The following is a 27,474-nucleotide window of genomic DNA, read 5'->3' on the forward strand; positions in this document are numbered from 1 at the left end:
ATGACAGAATGTAACTGTAACTTGGGAGTCTGGGTATGAGCCTGAAGCAGAAAAAGGACATTTGGGGGAAACTAGGGCGATCTGAGTGAAGTATGAACTTTAGTTAATAAGTGTCAATCAATACATATGTGACAAACGTACCGTATTACTGTGTGGCGTTAACAAATAAGGAAACTGCGGGGTGTATGGGAACCGTCTGTAGTAACTTTGCAATTTTTCTCTGAGTCTAAGTCTCTTCTAAAATAGAGAGGTTATTTAGGGACTTCCCTGGCCATCCGCTGGTTAAGACTCCACATTTCCAATGCGGGAGCTATGGGTTCAATCCCTAGTCAGGGAAGTAAGAGCCCACGTGCTTTGTAGCCACAAAAAAGGAAAAAAATTATGATCTAAAACAAAAGTTATTTAAATGATTTCAGTAAGGAATTTTAAATTTCTCTTAGCGGGAGTAATAACTTTCCTCCAAAACTATTCATAAGACTAAGACACAGTTTGAAGATGTACTGTACTCCCTTTTCTACAAGCCTCTTCTTAAGACTGCCTGTTATACATGCACATACAATACACATTGTCATCATTATTCAACATTATTATATTTTATTATTATTATTCAACATTATTATATATTATTATGATTATATAACATTATTATTCAACATTATTATAACATTATTCAACATTATTATGATGATCATTATTCATCATTATTCATTATTCAGTCATCGTTATTTCAAATGACATGTGCTGACATTTCTAAATAATTGAATTAATTTCTTAAGTAATCTTGATAATTCCCTCAATTCTTAGTTTGACATTTTAAGATCAAAGAGTCATCAGAAGATAATTCTCTAGTGGTCCAGTAGTTAGGACTCCTTGCTGAGGGGGCGGGTTCAATCCCTGGTTGGGGAACTAATATCCTGCAAGCTACGTGGCATGGCCAAAAAGTAAAAAATAAACACGTTGAAAAATAAAAGAGTAGTCAGAAAGGAACTCCCAAGCACTGTTTACTATATAGTCTCGGTATATATTAATAATTAATCTTTCCAGTATAGGCTGCAAAGCCAATTAATCACTCTTAGAAATAAAGATAAATTTTTGAAATAGCATCCATCCCTATTACTACCTTGATTTTATTTACTTGAGTCACTGTGTTCAGAAATGGCAGAACCATGCACTCATGGTGGACGGGCATACCCACAAACACACAGAAAATATTTTTCCACCTATCAGACTGGCAAAGATAAAAAAGTTGGAAAAAAAACCCCCAATGTTGGCTATGTGAGAGAACATGCAGCATTATATAACACGAATGGGTGCAACCAATGGGTAATTGGTGCAACCTTATTAGAAAACAATTTGTCAGTAGCTTTCAAACTGTTCACTCCCCAACCCTTAGACTCAATTTCATTTTTAGGAATTTATTCCACAGATAGTTACACAAATGCACGAAAATGCTTGTATGAGAATGTTTATTTTCACATTATTTATTATAGTGGAAAGGAATTAGACAACCTAAATACTCATCAATGGGGGACTGATTAAATTGTGATGTGTTCATATGGTGTTATGCCACGACTGGAAAAATGGGTATATCTTTCCTTTTCTCCTTTGCCTTTCGCTTTTCTTCTTTTCACAGCTATTTGTAAGGCCTCCTCAGACAGCTGTTTTGCTTTTTTGCATCTCTTTTTCTTGGGGATGGTCTTGATCCCTGTCTCCTGTACAATGTCACGAACCTCTGTCCATAGTTCCTCAGGCACTCTGTCTGTTAGAACTAGTCCCTTAAATCTATTTCTCACTCCCACTGTATAATCATAAGGGATTTGATTTAGGTCATACCTGAATGGTCTAGTGATTTTCCCCACTTTCTTCAGTTTAAGTCTAAATTTGGCAATAAGGAGTTCATGATCTGAGCCACAGGCAGCTCCCAGTCTTGTTTTTGCTGACTGTATAGAGCTTCTCCATCTTTAGCTGCAAAAAATGTAATCGATCTGATTTCAGTGTTGACCATCTGGTGATGTCCATGTGTAGAGTCTTCTCTTGTGTTGTTGGAAGAGGGTGTTTGCTATGACCAGTGTGTTCTCTTGGCAAAACTCTATTAGCCTTTGCCCTGCTTCATTCTGTACTCCAAGGCCAAATTTGCCTGTTACTCCAGGTGTTTCTTGACTTCTTACTTTTGCATTCCAGTCCCCTATAAAGAAAAGGACATCTTTTTTGGGTGTCAGTTAGAGAAGGTCTTGTAGGTCTGCATAGAACCATTCAACTTCAACTTCTTCAGTGTTACTGGTCAGGACATAGACTTGGATTACCGTGATATTGAATGGTTTCCCTTGGAAACGAACAAAGATCATTCTGTCATTTTTGAGATTGCATCCAAGTACTGCATTTCAGACTCTTTTGTTGACCATGATGGCTACTCCATTTCTTCTAAGGGATTCCTGCCCACAGTAGTAGATATAATGGTTATCTGAGTTAAATTCACCCATTCCAGTCCATCTTAGTTCGGGGATTCCTAGAATGTCAACGTTCACTCTTGCCATCCCCTGTTTGACCACTTCCAATTTGCCTTGATTCATGGACCTAACATTCCAGGTTCCTATGCAATATTGCTCTTTACAGCATCGGACCTTGCTTCTATCACCAGTCACATCCACAACTGGGTGTTTTCGCTTTGGCTCCATCCCTTCATTCTTTCTGGAGTTATTTCTCCACTGATCTCCAGTAGCATATTGGGCACCTACTGACCAGGGGAGTTCATCTTCCTGTGTCCTATCTTTTTGCCTTTTCATACTGTTCATGGGGTTCTTAAGGCAAGAATACTGAAGTGGTTTGCCATTCCCTTCTCCAGTGGACCAGTGGCCCCACACGGCATGGCTTAGTTTCACTGAGTTAGACAAGGCTGTGGTCTGTGTGATCAGATTGGCTAGTTGTCTGTGATTGTGGTTTCAATCTGTCTGCTGTCTGATGCCCTCTCTCAGCACCTACCATCTTACTTGGGTTTTTCTTACCTTGGATGTGGGGTATCTCTTCACGGGTGCTCCAGCAAAGCACAGCCACTGCTCCTGACCTTGGATGTGCAGTAGCTCCTCTCGGCCACTCCTGCAGCCTCCGCTCCTGTGGAAAGATATACCCATTTGAATGCAGAGTTCCAAAGAATAGCAAGGAGAGATAAGAAAGCCTTCCTCAGTGATCAATGCAAAGAAATAGAGGAAAACAATAGAATGGGAAAGACTAGAGATCTCTTCAAGAATATTAGATCTACTAAGGTAACATTTCATGCAAAGATGGGCTCAATAAAGGACAGAAATGGTATGGACCTAACAGAAGCAGAAGATATTAAGAAGAGGTGGCAAGAATACACAGATCAGATCAGTCGCTCAGTCATGTCCAACTCTTTGAGACCCCATGAATTGCAGCACACCAGGCCTCCCTGTCCATCACCAACTCCCGGAGTTCACCCAGACTCACGTCCATCGAGTTAGTGATGCCATCCAGCCATCTCATCCTCTGTCGTCCCCTTCTCCTCCTGCCCCCAATCCCTCCCAGCATCAGAGTCTTTTCCAATGAGTCAACTCTTCGAATGAGGTGGGCAAAGTACTGGAGTTTCAGCTTTAGCATCATTCCTTCCAAAGAAATCCCAGGGCTGATCTCCTTCAGAATGGACTGGTTAGATCTCCTTGCAGTCCAAGGGACTCTCAAGAGTCTTCTCCAACACCACAGTTCAAAAGCATCAATTCTTCGGCGCTCAGCCTTCTTCACAGTCCAACTCTCACATCCATACATGACCACAGGAAAAACCGCACTGAAACCATGCTCACAGAAAACTAGTCAATCTAATCACACTAGGACCACAGCATTGTCTAACTCAATGAAACTAAGCCATGCCCTTGGGGCAACCCAAGATGGGCGGGTCATGGTGGAAAGATCTGACAGAATGTGGTCCACTGGAGAAGGGAATGGCAAACTACTTCAGTATTCTTGTCTTGAGAACCCCATGAACAGTATGAAAAAGCAAAATGATAGGATACTGAAAGAATACACAGAAGAACTGTACAAAAAAGAGCTTCACAACCCAGATAATCATGATGGTGTGATCACTCACCTAGAGCCAGACATCCTGGAGTGTGAAGTCAAGTGGGCCTTAGGAAGCATCACTACAAACAAAGCTAGTGGAGGTGATGAAATTCCAGTTGAGCTATTTCAAATCCTGGAAGATGATGCTGTAAAAGTGCTGCACTCAATAGGCCAGCAAATTTGGAAAACTCAACAGTGGCCACAGGACTGGAAATGGTCAGTGTTCATTCCAATCCCAAAGAAAGGCAATGCCAAAGAATGCTCAAACTACCACACAATTGCACTCATCTCACACGCTAGTAAAGTAATGCTCAAAATTCTCCAAGCCAGGCTTCAGCAATACATGAACCGTGAACTTCCAGATGTTCAAGCTGGTTTTAGAAAAGGCAGAGGAACCAGAGATCAAATTGCCAACATCTGCTGGATCATCGAAAAAGCAAGAGAGTTCCAGAAAAACATCTATTTCTGCTTTATTGACTATGCCAAAGCCTTTGACTGTGTGGATCACGAGAAACTGTGGAAAATTCTTCAAGAGATGGGGATACCAGACCACCTGACCTGCCTCTTGAGAAACCTGTATGTAGGTCAGGAAGCAACAGTTAGAACTGGACATGGAACAACAGGCTGGTTCCAAATAGGAAAAGGAGTACGTCAAGGCTGTATATTGTCACCCTATTTATTTAACTTATATGCAGAGTACATCATGAGAAAAGCTGAGCTCGATGAAGCACAAGCTGGAATCAAGATTGCCAGGAGAAATATCAATAACCTCAGATATGCAGATGACACCACCCTTATGGCAGAAACTGAAAAAGAACTAAAGAGCCTCTTGATGAAAGTGAAAGTGAAAAGTGCAAAAGTTGGCCTAAAGCTCAACATTCAGAAAACTAAGATCATGGCATCTGGTCCCATCACTTCATGGGATATAGATGGGGAAACAGTGGAAACAGTGACAGACTTTATTTTTCTGGGCTCCAAAATCACTGCAGATGGTGACTGCAGCCATGAAATTAAAAGACGCTTACTCCTTGGAAGGAAAGTTATGACCAACCTAGACAGCATATTAAAAAGCAGAGACATCACTTTGTCAACCAAGGTCCATCTAGTCAAGGCTATGGTTTTTACAGTGGTCATGTATGGATGTGAGAGTTGGACTACAAAGAAAGCTGAGTGCCAAAGAATTGATGCTTTTGAACTGTGGTGTTGGAGAAGACTCTTGAGAGTCCCTTGGACTGCAAGGAGATCCAACCAGTCCACCCTAAAGGAGATCAGTCCTGGATGTTCATTGGAAGGACTGATGCTGAAGCTGATACTCCAATACTTTGGCCACCTGATGTGAAGAGCTGACTCGTTTGAAAAGACCCTGATGCTGGGAAAGATTGAGGGCAGGAGGAGAAGGGGAAGACAGAGGATGAGATGGCTGGATGGCATCACCGACTCAATGGACATAAGTTTGGGTGAACTCCGGGAGTTGGTGATGGACAGGTAGGCCTGGCGTGCTGCGGTTCATGGAGTCGCAAAGAGTCGGACAGGACTGAGCGACTGAACTGAACTGAGACCTGTATTATGAGATTATGAGATCCATATTTCTCCTTTCTCTCTCTTTTTAAACTTTTTATTTTGTATTGGAGTATAGTGGATTAGTAATGTTGTGGTTTCAGGTGAACAGCAAAGGGACTCTGTCATACTTATACGTTTATCCATTCCTAGGTGGCATTAGTGGTAAAGAACCCACCTGGCAATGCAGGCGACATAAGAGATGCGGGTTAAATCCCTGGGCCAGGAAGATCCCCTGGAGGAGGGCACGGGAACCCTCTCCAGTATTCTTGCCTGGAGAATCCCATGAACAGAGGATCCTGGTGGGCTACCGTCCATAGGGTCAGGAAGAATTGGACAGGACTGAAGTGACTTAGCAGCAGCAGCAGCAGTAGCATTCTCCCCCAATGCATGCTGCCACATAATTGGGCAGAGTTCCATGTGCTATACAGTAGGTCCTTATTAGCTATCCATTTTAAATATAGCAGTGTGTATATGTCTGTCCCAAACTCACTAACTGTCCTTTCTTCCTATCTGGAAAGATACACTATTAGAAGGAATGTTCTCTGGAGAATAGGCCAGGAGTGGCTTGGAATGAAAAATATTTTACTTTTTATTTTTAGTTTTTTGGACTATTTGATTTTTTTATGTTACTTTGACTTTTTAACGTAGCAAAAAGCAAGTTAAATATTATAAAGCTTCTCTGTCAAAAACAAAACAAGCAACTTTTTTAAATATAAAAAGAGAAGTTTTTGTTGGCAGCTCCATGCTTGACTGAGAAGAATTTTGTGTGTTGGAGACAGCTGGGAGCAAATGACTCTAGTTCCTCAATTTTGTTTTAAACAAAATCGCTACATCTGGGGGAAAATGTTTACATGGCTCAGAAAGGTACACACCCAAAGAATATGTGTGTACATTGCAAGCGTTCTATTGAGCAGATTTATTACTAGGTAAATTCTATGGGTGTGTTTCATGTTTCAGATGCAATATCAAGTTTGTTCTCAGTAATTGGCCTGAAGTAATTAACTTGAAGGTTAATAACTTTGTTAATAGTCAGTGACAACTAAAGTCAGATTTTGAAAGTCCTTCCTAGAGAGTTTTGGCATCATGTATGTTACAATTCTTAAAAAGAAGAAAACTTGACTCTTCTTCCCAAATAGTCTTGAAAGACAATCATAAAGAGTAAGAGGAAAGAGAGATTTGATCTCAAACAGGCTAGCTGAAATTTGAATTCAAGAAGTTTGCAGCAATTTGGAGCCAATAATGATAATATATTAAGTATAAAAGACATGATCAAGAGCTTATATTTATGGCAGTATTCTAATTTTGTAAAACAAACCAAAAAAAGCGCATACACACATTTAAAATCATGGACTACAATTCCATTTCCCACCCCAGTCCCTCTGCCTTTGGGCTGTGGGGTGTAGCGAGGACTCGGGTCTCGAGCCTTGGGGAGGTGCTTGGCAGCGGCCCCGCAGGCTCCTTGGCCCCAAGAGAAGATGGGGATAGGGCTTGAGCAGGTAAGCTGGGTGGGCGTGCGTGCTCGCTCACTTGTGCCTGACTCTTTGTGACCCCATGAACTGTAGGCCATTAGGCTCCTCTGTCCATGGGATTCTCTAGGCAAGAATACTGGAGTGGGTTGCCATTTCCTCCTCCACGCGATCTTCCCAACCCAGGGATCAAACCCACATCTCTTGAGCCTCCTGCATTGGCAGGCAGATTCTTTACTGCTGCACCACCTAAGCTGAGTGGGGGCATTTACCTAAAAGAGCGATTAGTAGTGGTTACCAAAAGCAAGGGGAAATGGAGATTGGAGGAGCAACCACTAAATCCACTCACCGTGGGAAGCAGTCATTAATGAGAGTTGACCTACGAGTATGTATTTGGGGGCAGGATCCGTTTTTATTTTTTTTAAATAACGAAATGTCTTTAAGTTGTGATTCTTTTTAAAAAAATATTTATTTCTATCTGTTTATTTGGCTGCACCGCCTTCGTTGGTCTGCCTTGGTGGTTCAGATGGTAAAGAATCTGCCTGCCATGCAGGAGACTTGGGTTCAAACTGTGGGTTGGGAAGATTCCCTGGAGTAGGAAATGGCAACCTACTCCAGGATTCTTGCCTGGAGAATCCCATGAACAGAGGAGCCTGGTGGGTTACAGTCCATGGGGTCGCAGAGTCGTACACAGTGGAGCAACTAACTCTTTCTTTCAGACCTTAGTTGCAGCATACAGGTTCTTTAGTTGAGGCATGTAGGATTCGGCTCCCTGACCAGGGACTGAACCCATGCCCCCTGCATTGGAAGTGTGGATTCTTAGCCACAGGACCACCAGGGAAGTCCCAGGATCCATTGTTTTTAAAAGTTGTTTTTTTCTTCTAGTTTTATATTGAGATATAATTGACATACAGCACTTTATATGTTTAAGGTGACCAGCCTTATGATTTGACTTACATACATCATGAAATTATCATCACAGTAAGTTGAGTATCATCTCATTTAGATACAAAATCAAATAATAGGAAAAAATATCTTTTCTTGTAATGAGAACTCAGGATTTACTCTCTTGACTTACATATATAACCTTCAGTTCAGTTCAGTTGCTCAGTTGGGTCCTACTCTTTTTCATGTTGTACATTACAGTCCTGGCATTTATTTGTCTTGGGGCTTCCCTGGTGGCTCAGTGGTAAAGAATCCACCTGCCAGTGCAGGGGACACAGGTTCAGTCCTTGGGTTGGGAAGATCCTATAGAGAAGAGCATGGCGACCTACTTCAGTATTCCTGCCTGGGAAACCCCATGGACAGAGGAGCCTGGCGGGCTATGGGGTCACTTGGGGTCCCAAAGAGTCAGACATGACTTAGTGCTAAACAACAGCAGCTTATTTGTCTTACATCTGGTTTTAAAGTTTTAAAGAAAACCCCTATCTATACCGTTCAGCTGAAGATCGTCAAAACCACACTTGTAGGTGAACACGTTGGGATTATTTTCTGTTACAGAGAGGGAGACTTCTCACCCTGGGTCCTGGGGTGTCTTGGTGAGAGGCTGCTCCAAGGACCCTCTTACAGAATTTGCGCTTGTGTTAGGTGAGTTTGATGTGAGTTCATGGAAGTGGAGGTTAGCTCTGGGTTGGATGTTTTGTTCCTGTCAAAAGCAAGGGTAATTCTATGATTTGATACATTAATAAAACTTAGCAAGAGGGAGGAGAGGCCAGAGTGAGGCTATACTTGGTAAAGAAGCAGCCATCACTCATACTGGCTGGGAGAGGGTGATGATTGGTATTTGGGGGCTTGAATGGTGTTCAGGTTTTATCTGTGTTCAGACACGATTCCTGGGTGATCTTGTTTTCGTCTTCCTCTACGTGGTCGCAGAGTGGCCCTGTCCAGTGTTAATGCAACATTGTCTGTGCTCACCAAGAGAACAACGAGACCTCGATCGAGTCAGACCAACCTTTGGCTGTAAGGAACTGTTTTCCTCTGTGTCACTCACAATTACAATAAATTTTGTCAGACTGATGCCCGCCCCCCGCCCCGCCCTCCCCGGCCCCCCCGCCCCCCGCATCCTTGTCTTGGGTCCGCTGTGCAGCATGTGGAATCTTAGTTCCCTGACAAGAGGTTGAACCTATGTCCCCTGCATTGGAAGCGTGGACTCTGAACCACTGGACTTGCAAGGAAGTTCCTAATGCCACTTATCTACTTAATCAAATCCTTAGCAACTTGGTAGCTTTTCTTATTCTCAAGAGTTTTTTTTTTTTAACTAATGGTATATAAAAGGGCCACAGAGCAAAATGTTTTCCGTCAGTATCTTAATGATCCCTTAACCTTTAATCAAGGGTCATATAATAATCAGATGACAGCAAGAAAGGAACACAAGACAAACAAAAACACATTATGATGCTATGCATTTTCTCTGTTATGTGTATATAACTATAAATGTATAGAGAACTTTCTGGAAGGACACACATTAAGCCAATAACTATGGTTACCTTGAAACAGCAGGGAGACCAAGACTGGCAGTGATAATCAAAGGGAGCCTCACTTTTTTAAAAAGAGACTATTAGTAGTCTCCAGTTCACAGCATAGTTGAGTGGGACGTACAGAAAATTCTCATATACCTCCTTTGCCACACGTGTATAGTCTCCTCCATTACCAGCGTCCCCCACCAGAGTGACGCATTTATTAAAAAAAAAGAACCCACGCTGACAACATGTTATTGTGAAGGCATGCAAATTTATATTTTATCGGATCATAATTAATCTTCTATTTGTTGTATGTTCATGCCTCAGTTTTTCTTAAATACCTCCCTTCTAAAACGTTTTAAAATTTTTCAAATATTTATAAAGGTAGGATAGTATAATGAACTCTCACATACTCCTCACCAGCTTTCACAATTGTCAACACCCACCTATCCCATTTTTATCTCTATTCTTGACAACCTACCCCTCCCATCTTGCCACAGGATTGTTTTGATATCAATCTCAGATATCATATTGTTTCATCAATAACACTTCAGTATGTTATCTTTAAAAGATAAAAATTCTCTTGTGTAAGCCAGCATGGTACTTAAAACTTTTAACACTGATTCCTAAATATTCAGTTACTTTACAAATTTCCTAAATTTTGTTACAGATATTTATTCAGATCAGGATCCAAACACTTATTGCCATGTCTCTTAAGTCTCTTTTAATCTGATAGGATCTATAGGTTTCCTCCCTTTTTCATGCTTGCAATTTTTCTGTCAGAGAACAAATTGTTTTTTCTTCCAATCATCAAATGAAGTATTGTCTCTTTGCAAATTATCTGTAGAAGGACATATGTCCTAGAGAGTTTTCTACATTCCAGATTTTGCTGATTGTATTCATTCTATTTCTTGTGAGCTGGTAGTTAGATTTAGAGTAGGGTTTCCGGATAAAATACAGGAAAGTGAAGTCGCTCAGTCGTGTCCAACTCTTTGCACCCCTGTGAACTGTAGCCTACCAGGCTCTTCTGTCCATGGGATTCTCCAGGCGAGAATACTGGAGGGGGTTGCCATTTCCTTCTCCAAGGGATCTTCCTGACCCAGGGATCGATCCCGGTCTCCTGCATTTCAGGCGGACGCTTTACCCTTAACTAAACAATACTTTTTAGTGTAAAAGTGCTCACTTGTGCAATATTTTATCATCTTGTGTTTTTATTTGCTAAGTTTGACAATCTTGGGTTTTTGGCAAGAATACATTCAATTTAGTGTTGGGTACTTCTATCAGGAGACACATAAGATCTGGTTGTTGTTTTTTTTGTGGTGTGAGAAATGACACAGGGGTTCATATTTATGTTACCATTTATATTAAAACTATTTCTCACCATAGGCAGTTGGATGCATCCCTTGTTAAGACAGCCCCTCAGCTTTTTACCTGATGATTTTTGGAAACTAATGATCATTGCCCAGAATAATTTATTAGGGCTTGCAGAATATTTATTCCAGGGCTATCATTTCTTCTGCATTTATAAGCTGGCATTATTCTGTAAAGAACTTACTCTTCTGTACAGTTTATGTAGGAAAGTTAAGCTTTTTCCTTAAGGCAGAATTTTGCAAGCATCTACGAGAGACCTTTATAAATCTAACAATAAAATCTTGCTAAAGATTTAGATAACTCTTACAAATCCAGTAAATCAAAATATTCAGTAAGGTAACATTTTTAAAGCATTTCTAGATGTTAAAAATCAAACATATACCTTTAGAAAATCAGAACTCTTCAGCATTTGAATGTTGACAGCACACTTAAATTAGTTAAATCTTCCTAAGGATCACAATTAAAATTAGATTTTAAATTGCCTACTGTATCAGTTTATCTGAAATGGTTGAAAGCACTGAAAGCTGAATAAAGCTTCTAAAAAGAAGCACAACAGTTATATAGCTTTTCACACTAGATTTGATACACTTTGTATGAAAACTCTTTCTCACCATCTATATGTTTATTACTTATGGCTTTCTAGACTTGCAGACTCACTTCCCACTTAAGGGGATCTGAGTAAGCATTGCCAGCTTCCTGCCACAGCTTAGAGTGGTTCAGGGCAACCGGCCAGGAAAGGCAGCCAGAACTTCCAAGAGTGGGAACTTGGATCCACAAAATCCCAAATGGCCAAGCCCAGGCCTGTGTCTGGCTCTCAAGTCCACATCTTCAAATTGCAGTTAATTATAAATTTGTTAGTCCAGAGCATCATACAGTCTTGGTCATCTATCAAATTTCACCCTCACGAATCTTTACTTTCTGATGTAGGTAGATGGAATTTGGCAATACTTCCCATCCTCCCCATGTGAGCTGTAGACAACTTGCCTGCTGCCTGTTAAGAACTCACTGGATTCTGCACTTTTTTGCTTTTATATCCACTCATCAGCACCGATTTCATGGTTTGTTTGTTAACAGGCAACCTTAGAACTCCAGATGAAATGTGAAAAGTGTTCTGAGGTCAAGTATCTCATTCTTATTGATATTTTTCAGGTAAAGAAATAACAGCTGGGAATTTCTTTTAACTAATTAATTTATTTATTTGGCTGTGCCAAGTCTTAGTTGCAGCACTGGGGATCTTTGATCTGCATTGCAACAAGTGTGTTCTTGAGTTGTAGCACCTGAACTCTTACTTGCAGCATATGATCTAGTTTATATGTTATAGTTACATAGGGATCTAGTTTCCCGACTGGGGTCAAACCTGGGTCCCCTGCGTTGGGAGCAGGAGTGTTAGTCGCTGGACCACCAGGAATGTCGCCACCACTGAGGAATTAAGCAGATGTTGCTTGTGAAACATCGTGTTTCTTGTGAAACTTGTTTCAAGTTTTCAGCTGAGAGGACAGGACTGTAATTCAGGACTACTTTTCCACCATTACTAGGTCAGCCGTAGGCACTCTGTGACCTGGATGCTGTTGGTTGTTCATCTTAATTGTCTCAGACTCTGTCTAGCCCCCTATCTCACCTTTTATTCTTCCCTTCTTCATGGGTAAAAGATCACTGAAAACACATGAGCTCATTTACAAAGAGTGGTGGTACAACAGATTGATTGTGACATCTGCATATCTTGAACGCAGAAAATCTCTTTTATATAAAATTATATAAAATGCTGACATCCACTGACCTTGGGTATTGGGTGGCTTTGAGGCATTCAGGTAAAGATATTGTTTAAAATAACCTGTATTATTCCCCTCACTATTAAGCAACAAATGTCCAGTCTAAAGATGGAGATTACTACTGTCTCTCAACTCACCTACCTCATTTCTGTTGTTGATTTGTCCTTGTTTTATAGAAACATTTGCAGTTTCTATTGCATTTGAAACAATAGTAGTAGTAGTCTGTTCTGGAGAATCCTAAGTGTAAAATAATTTTATATACTTACCTAATTCTGTATTAACTAGCTTTAAAAATTCAATATAGTTATTTGAAAGCAGAATGAAAGGGAATTCCCTGGCCATCCAGGGGTAGGACTGCCAGGGCCTCAGTTTGATCCCCAGTGAGGGACCTGAGATCTCACAAGCCACACAGCCAAAAATAAACAGGTAAATAAAGGGCAGAATGGGAGAGTGAATCTACATTAAGGCATTTTAGCTTGGGCATTTATTATTTTCATAGGGGTGACTTTAAAAGGGTTTTTTAAATCTTTATGATTGTAAAAGCTTCCTCTTCCTCATGGACTCTGTTCTTTTTTTTTTTTTCCTAATGACTTTGTCATTAGGAGTGTTGTGTAATCTTGAGAGTATAGTTGGAAATATCCCAGAGTATGAAACCAGCCATACCTTGGCTAGTTCATAGGGAAGAGAGGCCATAAGCAACCAGTGTCCAAGCCAGGCTTCAGCAATACGTGAACCATGAACTTCCAGATGTTCAAGGTGGTTTTCAAAAAGGCAGAGGAACCAGACATCGAATTGCCAACATCCGCTGGATCATGGAAAGAGCAAGAGAGTTCCAGAAAAACATCTATTTCTGCTTTATTGACTATGCCAAAGCCTTTGACTGTGTGGATCACAATAAACTGTGGAAAATTCTGAAAGAGATGGGAATACCAGACCACCTGACCTGCCTCTTGAGAAACCTGTATGTAGGTCAGGAAGCAACAGTTAGAACTGGACATGGAACAACAGGCTGGTTCCAAATAGGAAAAGGAGTACGTCAAGGCCGTATATTGTCACCCTACTTATTTAACTTATATGCAGAGTACATCATGAGAAAAGCTGAGCTCGATGAAGCACAAGCTGGAATCAAGATTGCCAGGAGAAATATCAATAACCTCAGATATGCAGATGATACCACCCTTATGGCAGAAAGTGAAGAGGAACTAAAAAGCCTCTTGATGAAAATGAAAGAAGAGAGTGAAAAAGTTGGCTTACAGCTCAACATTCAGAAAACTAAGATCATGGCATCTGGTCCCATCACTTCATGGGAAATAGATGGGTAAACAGTGGAAACAGTGTCAGACTTTATTTTTCTGGGCTCCAAAATCAGTGCACATGGTGACTGCAGCCATGAAATTAAAAGACGCTTACTCCTTGGAAGGAAAGTTAGGACCAACCTAGATAGCATATTCAAAAGCAGAGACATTACTTTGCCAACAAAGGTCCATCTAGTCAAGGCTATGGTTTTTCCTGTGGTCATGTATGGATGTGAGAGTTGGACTGTGAAGAAAGCTGAGTGCCAAAGAATTGATGCTTTTGAACTGTGGTGTTGTAGAAGACTCTTGAGAGTCCCTTGGACTGCAAGGAGATCCAACCAGTCCATCCTAAAGGAGATCAGCCCTGGGATTTCTTTGGAAGGAATGATGCTAAAGCTGAAACTCCAGTACTTTGGCCACCTCATGCGAAGAGTTGACTCATTGGAAAAGACTCTGATGCTGGGAGGGATTGGGGGCAAGAGGAGAAGGGGACGACAGAGGATGAGATGGCTGGATGGCATCACCGACTCGATGGACGTGAGTCTGGGTGAACTCCAGGAGTTGGTGATGGACAGGGAGGCCTGGTGTGCTGCGATTCATGGTGTCACAAAGAGTTGGACACGACTGAGCGACTGATCTGATAATGAAAAGGACATCTTTTTTGGGTGTTAGTTCTAAAAGGTCTTGTAGGTCTTCATAGAACCGTTCAACTTCAGCTTCTTCAGCATTACTGGTTGGGGCATAGACTTGGATTACTGTGATATTGAATGGTTTGTCTTGGAAACAAACAGATCATTCTGTCATTTTTGAGATTGCATCCAAGAACTGCATTTCCAACTCTTTTGTTGACCATGATGGCTACTCCATTTCTTCGAAGGGATTCCTGCCCACAGTAGTAAATATAATGGTCATGTGAGTTAAATTCACCCATTCCAGTCCATCTTAGTTCTCTGATTCCCAGAATGTCGACGTTCACTCTTGCCATCCCGTTGGACCACTTCCAATTTGCCTTGATTCATGGACCTGACATTCCAGGTTCCTATGCAATATTGCTCTTTACAGCATCAGACCTTGCTTCCATCACCAGTCACATCCACAACTGGGTATTGTTTTTGCTTTGGCTCCATCCCTTCATTCTTTCTGGAGTTATTTCTCCACTGATCTCCAGTAGCATATTGAGCACCTACCAACCTGGGGAGTTCCTCTTTCAGTATCCTATCGTTTTGCCTTTTCATACTGTTCATGGGGTTCTCAAGGCAAGAATACTGAAGTGGTTTGCCATTCCCTTCTCCAGTGGACCACATTCTGTCAGACCTCTCTACCATGACCCGCCCATCTTGGGTGGCTCCACATGGCATGGCTTAGTTTCATTGAGTTAGACAAGTCTGTGGTCTGTGTGATTAGATTGACTAGTTTTCTGTGATTATGGTTTGTGTGTCTGCCCTCTGATGCCTCTCGCAAGACCTACCGTCTTACTTGGGTTTCTCTTACCTTGGGCATCGGGCATCTCTTCAGGGCTGCTCCAGCAAAGCGCAGCCGCTGCTTCTTACCTTGGATGAGGGGTATCTCCTCACAGCCGCCCCTCCTGACCTTGAACGTGGAGTAACTCCTCTCAGCCCTCCTGTGCCCCCACAGCCACCACTCCTTGGACATGGGGTTGCTCCTCTCACCACCTTAAAAAGGTATAAACTTTTGGAAGTTTGTATTTTTTTTTAGCCACCTTCAATGGGAAGCATGGATGAAATGGGCAGAGGTGGCCAAATGTATTTTTCCAGAGTAACCTAACAAAGATTTTTTTGGAGCTTCCCTGGTGGCTCGGACAGTAAAGAATTTGCCTGCAATGCGGGAGACCCAGGTTCGATCCCTGAGTTGTGAAGGTCCCCTAGAGATGGAAATAGCAGTCCACTCCAGTTTCCTCGCCTAAAGAATTCCATGGACAGAGAAGCCTAGCGGGCTATAGTCCACAGGGTCGCAAAGAGTTGGACATAGCTGAGCGACTAACACTTTCACTTTTCTGTTTTTATTCTAAAAGAATATATTAGCTTATGTGTGGTGACACTAAGAATGAAAGAATGAAGCTGAGCCCTGGAGACAGTTTTCTTAGTTCTTAAATAAAGGGTTTCTGGGGGGAAAACAGGCTTTCTGAAGTCAAGAGAGGAAAGACGCTGATGGATGTGTGTTCTGGGGTCCCCAGGGTCGGTGCCTCCCACCCCTCTCCCCCTGTGCTTCCTTCCCTCGCACTGTAGCCCCACCCATTTTGCAGTTGCCTCCCTTCCTAGACCATAAGCCCCCCCCAGAAAAAGGTCTGCTTTTTTCTGCCTCCACATCTCAGGTCTGGCACAGTCCCAGGCGGGTAGGGAGAACCTTGCCCCAGTCCTGCAATGTATTGCTACCTGGTATGCGTTGTAACCAACTCTTCAAAAGGCCATGCCACCATTCTGTCAAATCAGTTGCGTCGAGATGGTGGAGACATGATAAGACTAATAAATTCCATGAGCATGGGCCCAGTGCTGTACTTCTTTTATTGTAAAGTGAGGTTCTTGATCAGAAGTGTGTGTAGAATACTGTGGTGATGGAGAAAACATCCTGTAAGTCCAGGGACAGAAGCAGTGGGTTCAGGAAAGGCAAATCCATATCTAGAGGACCTACAAGCACACCTCGTTTTATTGCACTTCACTCAGTTGTGATTTGCAGATACTGGTTTCTTACAAATTGAAGATTGTAGCAACCCTGTGTTGTCAGATGATGCATAGCATTTTTTAGCGATAAAGTATTTTTAAATTAAGGCATTTAATTTTAAAATTAAGGCATTTCAGGTATATTTAAAAAAAAACATAATGCTGTTACACACTTAGAAGACTACAATATAGTGTGGACATACTTTTATTTGTATTGGAAAACCAAAAAATTCATGTGACTCACTTTTTTGTGATATTCACCTTGCTGCAGAGGTTTGGAACCAAACCCAAAGTATCTCTGAGGTCTCCCTGTATTGTGATAAATACACAATGCTGCCTCTCCCATGAGGGAAACAGTCCAGTGTAGTCAACCTGCCACCAAGCAGATGACTGAGCACCCCAGAGAATGGTTCCATCTCAAGGGCTCAGTATAGTCTCTGCTTCTGGCAGACTGGACAGTTATTGGCCATAGCCAGGTCACTCTCAGTGAATGCAAGTCCATATTTCCAAGCCCATGCGTGAGCCTCCATCCCGACCACCCTGGCCACTTTGCTTATGAGTCTGTGAGTGATGACAAGAGTAGCAGGGGAAAGAGACGGACTGGTATCCACAGAAAAGGTCAACCCATTCACTTGATTATTAAAATTCCCCTTGGCTGAGTTCATTCTTTGGTGAGAATTCATGTGAGACACAAATATTTTCACACTTTTTGCCCATTCAGAGAGGCCTATATATATACCTCTTTCCCCAAATTTCTTTGTCACCAGTTTTCCAATCATGTTCCTTCTAGGTCCTTGACCATCCAGCCCAACCGCTGGCTATAGTCCATGAATTGGTATAGAATTGCAATATGGCCATTTGTCCTTCCAAGCTCAACGTTCAGCCAGGTACACTGCAGGAAGTTCTGACCACTGGGAGGATTCCCCTTCACCACCATCTTTCAGGGATGTCCCCCAGAGGGGCTATAGTGTTGCAACTGTCCACTTATAGGTGGTGGACATATCTACAGAACCATCTGTAAGCCAAGTCTGAGTCTATACTCTCTCTGCCAATTGATCATATGGAACTCCCCGTGAAACCATGAAGCACAGGCTGGGAGAGACAAGACAATGTCGCAGCGATGGGGACCACAGGCATTTGGGCCGCTTTGTCATGTAACCTACTTGTGCCTTCAGGGCCTGTTTAGGACAGATCATTTATGTATCACTTACATTTGATGATGGAGTGTTGCTATGCACACCCATCGTCATGGCATGGTGGGCCAGATATTAATAACTTCCATTTTATGATGGACTACTCAGGTTATGTGGTAACTTGGTGACCCACAGTCAAGTGTTCGGTCTGCATTAAGTCCCAGTAGCAGCCGAGAGCTCTTTCTCTAAAGGAGGGTAGTTAAAAGTGGAGGATGTCAGAGTCTTGCTCTAAAACCCTCAAGGCAGTGCTGTCACTCACCCTTGCTCTGCTTGTTTTGTTCTATTTGCTAATCACTCATGTTGGTGAAGGAAATGGCAACTCACACCAGTATTCTTGCCTGGAGAATCCCAGGGACAGAGGAGCCTGCCGTCTATGGGGTCGCACAGAGTTGGACATGACTGAAGCGACTTGGTAGCAGCAGCAGCAGCATGTTGGTACAGATGATCTTTTATACTCAATGTGCTGATTCAAATGCTGATCTCATCCAGAAACCCTCTTATAAAGACACACCCAGAAATCATACTTTACCAGTTCTTCGGGTATCTCTTAACCCAGTCAAGTTGAACACATGGAATTAACCATGTGGTAGCTATTAGCCACATTGTCTATATCTTTAAAAATAATCAAAATTAAAAATTTGGTATCTCAGTCATAGTAGCCATCGTTCAAATGCTCACTAATTAGAGGCCACATGTTAGATATAGAACATTTCCATCCTCACAGAAAGTTCTAGTGGACAGCACTGCTTTGGAGAATGAAACCAAGAGGTGCAAAACTTCTCTGACTTGGCAGAGATCAAATGACAAGCCTGCAGAACCATCAGGAGAAACACTCATTGCTTAAACAATCCCAGAATATTAGTTAATGGCAGGACAATGGGTAGAGGGCCAGGGAAAGGTGGTAATATTTTTGAAACTTCAGCCAGCCTCTTTGGACATCCATATTCAGCTCAGATCAGTTCAGTTCAGTCACTTAGTCGTGTCCAACTCTTTGCGACACCATGGACTGCAGCATGCCAGGCTTCCATGTCCATCACCAACTCCCGGAGCTTGCTCAAATTCATGTCCACCAAGTCGGTGACGCCATCTAATCATATCCTCTGTCATCCTCTTCTCCTGCTTTCAATCTTTCCCAGCATCTGAGTCTTTTCCAATGAGTCAGTTCTTTGCATCAAGTGCCCCCAAAATTGTAGTTTCAGCTTCAGCATCATTCCTTCCAATGAATATTCAGGACTGATTTCCTTTAGGATGGACTGGTTAGATCTCCTTGCAGTCCAAGGGACTCTCAAGAGTCTTCTCCAACACCACAGTTCAAAAGCATCAATTCTTCGATGCTCAGCTTTCTTTATAGTCCGACTCTCACATCCATACATGACTACTGGAAAAATCATAGCTTTGACTGGATGGACCTTTGTTGTCAAAGTAATGTCTCTGCTTTTTAATATGCTGTCTAAGTTGGTCATAGCTTTTCTTCCAAGGAGCAAATGTTTTTTAATTTCATGGCTGCAGTTACTGTCTACAGTGATTTTGGAGCCCAAGAAAATAAACTCTGTCACTGTTTCCATTGTTTCCCCATCTATTTGCCGTGAAATGATGGGATCAGATGCCATGATCTTAGTTTTCTGAATGTTGAATTTTAAGCCAGCTTTTTCACTCTCCTCTTTCACTTTCATCAAGAGACTCTTCAGTTCCTCTTCACTTTCTGCCATAAGGGTGGTGTCATCTGCATATCTGAGGTAATTGATATTTCTCCTGGCAATCTTGATTCCAGCTTGTGCTTCTTCCAGCCCAGCGTTTCTCATAATGTACTCTGCATATAAGTTAAATAGGCAGGATGACAATAAACAGCCTTGACGTACTCCTTGCCCAATTTGGAACCAGTCTGTTGTTCCATGTCTGATTCTAACTGTTGCTTCTTGACCTGCATACATATTTCTCAGGAGGTAGGTAAGGTGTTCTGGTATTCCTCCCTCTTGAAGAATTTTCCACAGTTTGTTGTGATCCACACATGGGGTCGCAAAGAGTCGGACATGACTGAGCGACTGAACTGACTGACTGACTGACACAGTCAAAGGCTTTGGCATAATCAATAAAGCAGAAGTAGGCGTTTTTCTGGAACTCTCTTGCTTTTTCGATGATCTAACAGATGTTGGCAATTTGATCTCTGGTTCCTCTGGTTCCATATTCAGGTGTATGTATGCAATTCCAGTTCCTCTCTCAGCGTAATCATTCTTAAAAGCTCTTTTTGCATACCTTCCTTGTAGTGTGGAGGCCCCTAGTGTTAAACCTTTCAAGAATCTGATGCAAACATTGTGAGTTGTCTCCACCCTACCCAACGCATTTTTCTATATATTAAATGAGGAACTGGGGAAAAGATGAAAAGATATGATGACAATTTATGTCCCTGTTTTAGGCTATCTGCTCCCAAAGACAAAAGTAAAATGAATCCATTTTCTGGAACAGATAGAGCCCATAGTTCAGCATTTTATATGAGTGAATGATGGACTTTTTGCCAATTCTAATAGAGTCCCAGTTGCCCTTTATAGTAATAATCATTGCTAACATGTACTGAAGTGTTACTGTGTACCAGGCGCTATGCTGATTGCTTTGCATGCTTTATTTCATAGCAGTCCTCTGAAGAGATTACTAATATTAACTTTTCTTTGCAAGTGACGAGGCAACAGGAGGTTAAACACCTTTTCAAGGTCATGCAGCTTACACCCAGCAGAACCAAGAGGTAGCCACCTGTCCGCAGTCTGTGCTCCGAGCCTTGGCACTGCACTTTTTCTTGATCATGTCTCTGTTTATTATTCTGTGTTGAGTTTCATCTGTTTATTGTGTGTCTTTCCTTCAAGACTGAGGGCTTCTTAAGGACAAAGTCAGTGCCTTATGTACTGAAGTGTGTAGTTGCTTTTGGCTGCCACATTCCTTCCTATTTTTGAGCTCCCCCTCGTGCTGCCTTTGTAGAGTTTACCTCCCCTGTGAAAGCGTAAAAGAAACACCCTTTCTTTTTCTCCAGATATTAGAGCGTGGACACGGGACCTGGCTTGGCCAATCACTTCTCCCACCTGCAACACAGAGTCTCGAACTAACAGCACAAAGAAGGTGAGATGGTTAGGCCTTGTTCACAGCCATAGTGGTCTTCTGTGGTGGTGGAACCTGAGCAGTGGTTCTGCTGAAAATGATTGTGTCTTCCTGCTTGCTGGCCCTCCACCACTGCCTTATTTCCTGTCCATTTCCCATACCTAGGTTTCCTCCCTCCCATCTGTTTCTTCCAGAATATTCTTTTCCTGTGTGTTGAGTTGGTTTCTGCTGCTTATACCCAAGAATCACGACTAACACAGACAGCTTTGTATAGCCAAAGATAAGGGTAGTGCTTTACTAACTGTTTGTTGAGTGAATAAATGAAATCCCATAAGCTGTCAACATATCTTAAGAAGGATGGACTAAAAGTGGGAAGTAGGATAAGAATGAGGATAAGAATCACAGAAAGGGAGGTGGGACGGAATAGTTTTCCACTTAAATTCTTCTTGTAACTTGCCAGATGTACTTGCTGTAAAGTGGAATCTCTGACAAAGACAAGGCATGGGATAACTGTCATTCTTGAAAATTAAATTTTAATTGTCATTCTGAATTTTTTAAAGAAAACTAAAAAAATTTTAATTGAAAAAATATTTTAAAAATTCTTAAAAGTATAATCAGAAAAGAAAATTCCTCTGCTTAAATCTGCGGTGCAGGTCTGCAGCCTCCTCTGAAGCTTCTCTTCAACAACTGCTTTTCAAGCACAGTAACCCTGAGCCCCTCCAGGTCACCAGTTACTCAGCTCACATGGTGACACGCTTGCAGGAAATTATCCTGTCCCTGTTTCCTGCAACTTCGACTGAGAGCAAGGATTAGTGTGGCTTCTTCACCTTTCATGAGAGGCCAAGAGACACTAGGAAAGCACTTGAAAGGATTTAGTTCAGGCTGTCATCAAGAGGTATTTTATAAAATTAAGTCTCATTAATCAGCACCATAATACTCCAGAAGGCATTGAAGTAGACTTTAGACTTCACATGAAATGCAATTGGATAAATGAGCTGTGTAAGCTGGAGTGCAGGAAAATTGTTGAAATTTTGTATAAACGTTCACCTTTATAGCAGCACATCAAAACAGTTAATTGTATATTACTCTTATGAAACTCCAATACTTTGGTCACATGATGTGAAGAGCTGAGTCATTTGAAAAGACCCTGATGCTGGGAAAGATTGAAGGCAGGAGGAGAAGGGGAAGACAGAGGATGAGACGGTTAGATGGCATCACCAACTCAATGGGCATGGGTTTGGGTGGACTCTGGGATTTGGTGATGGACAGGGAAGCCTGGTGTGCTATGGTTCATGGGGTCAAAAAGAGTCGGACATGACTGAGAGACTGAACTGAACTGAACTGAACTTATGCGTTCAAAGAAGTTGTTCTTTCCTTGATTAATTATTTGATAACCCAAACCTAGCTGGATTGTCTTCTATACTCTGTTTATACTGTGCCAGTCAGGGGTCCCCAAGAGACAAGAGGCCCCCTCAGGACTCTACGTGCTACTCACTTTCTCTATTTCAGAGAGACAAAGAAAGCCAAAGGGAGAGACAGAGTCATAGAATCCACTGTGCTTTTGCCCTTTGAACAGACTCCAAACTCCCTGCCCTGATTTATTGGACTTGCATGATTATGAGGATCCCCCCCACATCTCTGATTTTATCTTCTCACACTGCACAGTTCTCTTTCCCAAACTTCTGCGTCTGGTGAACTCTTCCTCAAACACACCTTTCTTACAGCCTTTGTTTGTGTTAAATAGCTGTTGTGGGGAACTCCCTGGCAGTCAGGTGGTTAAAGACTCTGCAGTTTCACTGCGGGAGGTGCAGGTTCAACCCCTCCCTGGTCAGGGAATTAAAATCCTGCATACCGAATGGCCTAGCCAACAAAAAAACAAACAGAAAACCTCATTAAAGTTTTCTATGGTGATGGCATATTGTCTTGATAATATTTGGGATATACTGTTGTTGCTGTTATTCAGTCTCTCAGTTGTGTCCGACTCTGCAACCCCATGGACTGTAGCACACCAGGCTTCCCTGTCCTTCACCATCTCCCAGAGCCTGCTCATACTCATGTCCATTGTATCAGTAATGCCATCCAACCATCTCATCCTCTGTCGTCCCCTTCTGCTCCTGCCCTCAATCTTTCCTAGCATCAGGGTCTTTTCTAATGAGTCAGCTCTTTGCATCAGGTGGCCAAAGTATTGGAGCTTCAGGAACAGTCCTTCCAATGAATATTCAGGACTGATTTCCTTTAGGATGGACTCTTTGATCTCTTTGCTGTCCAAGGGACTCTCAAGAGTCTTCTCCAACACCACAGTTCATAAGCATATTAGGTTAAATAAAATATATTGTTGAAATTAATTTCACCTGTTTCTCCTTATCTTTTCAGTATGACTACTATACAATTTAAGTTTTCTTTGGTGGCCTCCACATAATTTTCTGTAAAACATACTTTACTAGGTTTATACTTAAGCAATTCATTGATGATTATCCTGAACCAGGCCATGCAGAGAGGAATGTACCAGGTATCACTGGAGTACACTGCGAGGAGAGCTGTGCCCAAGGCGTCAGGGAGGCTTTCAAGGAGGAGTGGCGTCTGAGGTGGTACTCAGTTTCTTCAGACATCAGCAAGGGCTTCCAGGGTACAGACTCACTGTGAGCTTTCCTCTCTTCAGAACTTTCGTCTCCATTCTGAAAGCATGGAAGACAGTATCATATACCTCTGCTCTATGAAAACCCGACAGCCACACGAGTCCTGGCTTTCCAGAAAAGGGTTGAATCAAGGTAAGGGATATTCTGATATCTGAACCTTAATCTCAGTATCTGGCCTGATGTACGTAGTATTTATGTCATGTAGTGAGTCGTAGATAAACATTCTGGAAAAGTTGTTCTCCTTTCAAGGACATCTAAACAATGTTTTCTAAAAATACAGTACAAATTTACACTGATTTAATACTCAGTTTGGTTTGGGAAATCATACTCAGCTGCTACTGTGATAATCTTTGAATTCCAGGGGACTTTGAAATGACATTGCTAACCAACCAATTTTCTCTTTCAAAAACCCTTTTTGAGTGGGATATTCAGCTCTGTTTTTCAGGAGCCTTACTGTGCTAGACAGGTGTGGAGTGAGGCAATGCTTCATTTGTTTGAATCATTCATGGATCTATGAAGAAACAGATTTCTTACAGTTGAGTAATAGCAGGTGTGTTATCACACTCTGACTCTCTTTTTGGTTGCTCTGCAAGGACTGTGGGCCCTTAGTTCCCTGACCAGGGGTTGAACTCAGGCCCTTGGCAGTGAAAGCGCAGAGTCCCAACCACTTGGGAGTTTCCTGCGACTCTTTTTTCAAAATAATAACTTTACTGAGATAGAAGTCACACACCATACAGTTCACCCATTTAAAGTATACAGTGGCTTACAGTATATTCATAAAGTCGTGCAGCCATCACCACAATCAATTTTAGAATTTAGTTTTTTAGTTCAGTCGCTCAGTTGTGTCTCTTTGTGACCTCATGGATTGCAGCATGCCAGTTTTCCCTGTCCATCGAGTCGGTGATGCCATCCAACTATCTCATCCTCTGTCGTCCCCTTCTCCTCGTGCCTTCAGTCTTTCCCAGCATCAGGGTCTTTTCCAATGAGTCAGTTCTTCAAATTGGGGCCAAAGTATTGGAGCTTCAGTTTGAGTATCAGTCCTTCCAGTGAATATTCGGGACTGATCTCCTTTAGGACTAACTGGTTTGATCTCCTTGCAGTCCAAGGGACTCTCAAGAGTCCTCTCCAACACCACAGTTCAAAAGCATCAATTTTTTAGCACTCAGCTTTCTTTATAGTCCAACTGTCACATCCATACATTTAGTTTTTATTATGTCCCAAAGGAACCCTGTACCCCATTGCCAGCACCCGAGGTGTGGGTTGAATTGTGGCCCATAAAGATATGTCCATTTAGCATCTCTAAAAGTGACTTTATTTGGAATGAGGGTCTTTGTGGATGTCGTTAAAGTAAGGATTGTGAGATACGATCATTCTGGATTAGGGTTTTTAAAGCCAATGATGAGTCTTTATAAGAGAGAGGAAAGGCTGTTATAAACAGTGCTGCTATGAACATTGGGTTAGGGTTAGCAACCTAGATGTCCATCAGCAGATGAATGGATAAGAAAGCAGTGGTACATATACACAATGGAGTATTACTCAGCCATTAAAAAGAATACATTTGAATCAGTTCTAATGAGGTGGATGAAACTGGAGCCTATTATACAGAGTGAAGTAAGCCAGAAGGAAAAACACCAATACAGTATACTAACGCATATATATGGAATTTAGAAAGATGGTAACAATAACCCTGTATACGAGACAGCAAAAGAGACACTGATGTATAGAACAGTCTTTTGGACTCTGTGGGAGAGGGAGAGGGTGGGATGATTTGGGAGAATGGCATTGAAACATGTATAATATCATATATGGAACAAGTTGCCAGTGCAGGTTCGATGCACGACACTGGATGCTTGGGGCTGGTGCAGTGGGACGACCCAGAGGGATGGTATGGGGAGGGAGGAGGGAGGAGGGTTCAGGATGGGGAACATGTGTATACCTGTGGCGGATTCATTTCAATATTTGGCAAAACCAATACAATATTGTAAAGTTTAAAAATAAAATTAAATTAAAAAACAAACAAACAAAAAAAAAAAAAAGAGAGAGAGGAAAGGACCACGCAGAGACACAGAGAGGCCGCAGTGTGAAGCTGGGGGTGGGGCTGAGGCACAGAACCCCGCCAGCCGGGAGCGCCTGTGCCACCAGCAGCGGCCAGAAGCCAGGAGAGCAGCGTGGAAGGATTTTCCTTCAGAGTCCCCACAGGGGACTGAACTTGCCGACACTTGGTTTTGGACTTCTGGCCTCCTGAACCGGAAGAAAGTACATTTCTGTTGTTTTAAGCCTTCAGGTTTGCGGTAATTATCATGGCAGCCCTCGGAAACAAATAGACTCCAGATACCCCCCAGTTTCCCCCGCTTCTGGTAACCACCAGTTTACTCTCTGTCTTTATAAGTTAAGTAGGTAAGTGAAAGTTGCTCAGTCATGTCCAAGTCTTTGCGACCCCATGGACTGTATAGTTTATGGAATTCTCCAGGCTAGAATACTGGGATGGGTAGCATTTCTCTTCTCCAGGGGATCTTCCCAACCCAGGGATCAAACCCAGGTCTCCCACACTGCAGGTGGATTCTTTACCAGCTGAAGTATCAGTGAAGCCCTTCTGTCTTTATAGATTAACCCATTGTGAGCATTTCATATATATTTCATGTAGTCGTGGGTTTTTTTTTTCCTAAATTAATTTTACTTGGAGGCTAATTACTTCACTGTTGTGGGTTTTGCCATACATGCACATGAATCAGCCAGGGGTATAACTGTGTTCCCCCCATCCTGAACCCCCTTCCCACCTCCCTCCCCACCCCATCCCTCTGGGTTGTCCCACAGCACTGGCTTTGAGTGCCCTGCTTCATGCATCAAACTTGCACTGATCATCTATTTTACATATGGTAATATACATGCTTCAATGCTATTATCTCAAGTCACCCCACCCTCAGTTTCTCCCACAGAGTCCAAAAGTCTGTTCTTTACATCTGTGTCTCTTTTACTGTCTTGCATATAGGGTTGTCGTTACTGTCTTTCTAAATTCCATATATATGCGTTAATATACTGTATTGGTGTTTCCCTTTCTGACTTACTTCACTCTGTATAATAGGCTCCATGTGGTCTTTTGTGATTGGCTTCTTTCACTTAACGTGACATTTTCAAGGTTTATCTCTTGTAGGACATATCTGAATCCCATTTCTTTTTATGGCTGAATAATGTTTCAAATATGGATGCACCACATTTCATTCATCCATTCATCAGCTGATGGACATTGGGTTGTTTCTACTTTTGGGTTATTATGAATGATGCTTCTGTGAATATTTCATTTCAGTTTAGTCACTCAGTCGTGTCTGACTCTTTACGACCCCATGGACTGCAGCACGCCAGGCTTCCCTGTCCATCACCAACTCCTGGAGCTTGCTCAAAGTCATGTCCACTGAGTCGGTGATGCCATCCAACCATCTCATCCTCTGTTGACCCTTCTGCTCCTGCCTTCAGTCTTTCCCAGCATCAGGGTCTTTTCCAGTGAGTCAGTTCTTCTCATCAGGTGGCCAAAGTATTGGAGCTTCAGCTTCAGCATCAGTCCTTCCAGTGAGTATTCAGGACTGATCTCCTTTAGGTGGATGTTTTTCTGTGGACATATATTTTCATTTTCCCTGAATATGTGAGTCATCTGGTGACTTCATGTTTAACATTGTGAAGAACTGTCAGACTGTTTTCCAAAGTGGCTATACTGGTTTACTTTCCTGCCAGCAGATGATGGGTCTTCACCTTCTCACCAACATTTGTTATTATCTGTATTACTTTTGTTAGACCTGAATCCATACCACTAGACCTCTGGGCATACACAGCCTGCTGCGTCAGCACCACAAGCCCCTCACGGCTCTGGCCTCCTCACCGCTTGTCCCCTTTGGGCACACAC

At 42.2% G+C, this 27,474-nt stretch overlaps 1 long non-coding RNA gene across 1 annotated transcript; it reads left to right on the plus strand.

The window, feature by feature from the left end:
- Positions 1-20,876: 20,876 nt before the first annotated feature.
- On the plus strand, positions 20,877-27,021 carry LOC138991858 (uncharacterized). Its single transcript, XR_011467760.1, has 3 exons — positions 20,877-20,964; positions 23,603-23,711; positions 26,884-27,021. It is a non-coding gene; the product is annotated as an uncharacterized lncRNA (long non-coding RNA).
- The last annotated feature ends 453 nt before the right edge of the window (positions 27,022-27,474 follow it).

Source organism: Bos mutus, chromosome 18 (genome assembly GCF_027580195.1).
Source record: "Bos mutus isolate GX-2022 chromosome 18, NWIPB_WYAK_1.1, whole genome shotgun sequence".
Lineage (NCBI taxonomy): Eukaryota > Metazoa > Chordata > Mammalia > Artiodactyla > Bovidae > Bos > Bos mutus.